The sequence below is a fragment of the Protobothrops mucrosquamatus genome, unplaced genomic scaffold, assembly GCF_001527695.2.
Source record: "Protobothrops mucrosquamatus isolate PMUCROS unplaced genomic scaffold, P.Mucros_1.0 scaffold13594, whole genome shotgun sequence".
NCBI classification, from domain to species: Eukaryota; Metazoa; Chordata; class Lepidosauria; order Squamata; family Viperidae; genus Protobothrops; species Protobothrops mucrosquamatus.
Genome location: NW_015399366.1, coordinates 4,576 through 6,627, shown reverse-complemented (window position 1 = coordinate 6,627; position 2,052 = coordinate 4,576). Strand labels below are relative to the sequence as shown.

Sequence of the window (2,052 nt, the reverse complement as noted above, 5' to 3'; positions counted from 1 at the left end):
TTCTCCAAAAAGGCTTTTTTTAAAATAGAGTTAATAGAAGGGCGATCTCTTGGAGAAGTTCTAAACAACTGGGATATTAACAATCTCAGATCGGAAGAATACTTCACAGACACAGGAATGAAATGGCCTCTGCAGATCTTCATTATAAGTTGGGGCAAATTGTTGCCTTCAAACTATCACATGAAAATAAAGTCAACATGTTGAATTGAAACAGTGATTTAAACAGAAATACATAACAGTACTTACCTAAAATAAAGGACAGATGAGGGCAGAATAGTCTTAAGTCTTCTTTTAATAGCACTGTCCAATTCATCAGATCATTTCATATCTACTATTTCTCACTGATGATATCGTCTGCTTCCCTTATTTGTGAACTACCACCCTGCTTATCAAAAAGTACTGCAACGGCAGTCAAAGTATGTCCTACTTTACATTATATTACATTATACCCCCAAAAATCCATTACTAAAACACATCTAAAATGTTAAGGCCATGTGACTGATTCTTTCACAAATGGTTGACACTGGAAATGACTTACCCATTCATATTTATTTGTTTGTTTGTTTGTTTGTTTGTTTGTTTGGTTTAGCTTATGGTATATCATATGTGGACTAGCAATATATATTAACATTCTACTTAGAGTAGTAATATACACTAAAATATAAATGTTAAAAAGATCAGTGTTCAAATACCAATATCCAGGCCATCTAATCACTGAAGCGCAGCATTGTTTATATTAAAAAAAAATCAGATACTGATCCAGCATATGCCCTCAGCTTACAGATGGTCACTATGTGATCGCAGTCACATTGAGGGGAGGATACTATGCTCCATTTATCCATCCCGGCAGATGCCATGTGAGGTGCGAATCCTATTCAGGACTGTCCATTGCTGATGTGATTGTTCAAAGTGTGGCACCTTTTTTGTGAGGTTTATGTCTGGGCGCTCAGCGACCCATTTGGCTTTCCATTTGAGAATCAATGTGAAAGTTGTTGGACAGATATTGTGCAAGTGCCAATGGGGGAATCCTGGATTTGAGTCTTCCAGCTGATAAATGAGAAAGATCAGCATGCAGTAAGGAACCAGAAGGAATATTATTCCTCGGTAGGAGTAATAAAACAATAATTTACCAAAAGGCAAGCCCATCTAAGTCCATTATTTTATTCTCATGGTAGCCAACAAAGTGCTAAAAGAATCCCAGAGCAAGACAAAAATACCACAGCACAGTTGTGTTCCTAACATTTTACGTCAAGATGCATATTCTTTCAATAAAACATATGTAGTCATTATGTCTAATAGAAATTGTTAGCCTTATCAGTTGTGAATTTTTCTATTTCTCTTCTGAAATCGTGGTAATTTAGACATTTAAAGAAACTTTTTTGATGGAGTATTTCTTTCTATCTGAAAAGGGAAACTCACACGATATTACTACTATAAAACTGGTATCTTTCTACACTGTTCAAAATGTTGATTCTAATAGCTTGTCACTAAACGATCTCAATAAATATTTAGTTATGACGGTATAAACATTTACTTACAGGATGCTTTAAAGTACACAACTCATATAACACACAGCCAAGAGACCATATATCTCTATAAAAGAAAATAAGAAATTAGAAGAATTAAAATAATATTTAGTAACCCAGCAAAAACATCTATTCCAACTATGTGGTTATGCAAAAAGTTGATTATTCATATTCTATTTAATATTATTTATAATATACTATTTATTAACACATTGTTATTATAGCTACCAATAGTCCCTGCTTAACAAACGGTTGCTCTAATTTTGAAGTTTTGACGATTGCATCCCTCCCAAGATCATGTGATTGTATTTTTGGTGCTTGTCAATTGGCTCATGTTTACCAGTCACGTGACCACAACCTCTGGCAATTTTTGCCAGCATCCAGTATTTATTTCCAATTTCTGGCAAAAAAAAAAAAAAAAAGCCCATTGAGTATAATGGATTCATTTAACAACTGCCATAGAAAAGGTAGTAAAATCAGGTCCATGACCAGTGCTTTTTTTGTTAAAAAAAAAAAAAAAAAAAAA

General features: G+C 33.8%; 1 long non-coding RNA gene across 1 annotated transcript in view; it reads right to left on the bottom strand.

The window, feature by feature from the left end:
- Positions 1–23: 23 nt before the first annotated feature.
- Positions 24–2,052, bottom strand: part of LOC107301500 — a 6,103-nt gene continuing 4,074 nt past the window's right edge. Inside the window, exons 2-3 of the long non-coding RNA XR_001549300.1 lie at positions 1,539–1,593; positions 24–173 (exon numbers count right to left, since the gene is read on the bottom strand). This is a non-coding gene — a long non-coding RNA (uncharacterized LOC107301500). The remainder of the gene's footprint in view (positions 174–1,538; positions 1,594–2,052) is intronic.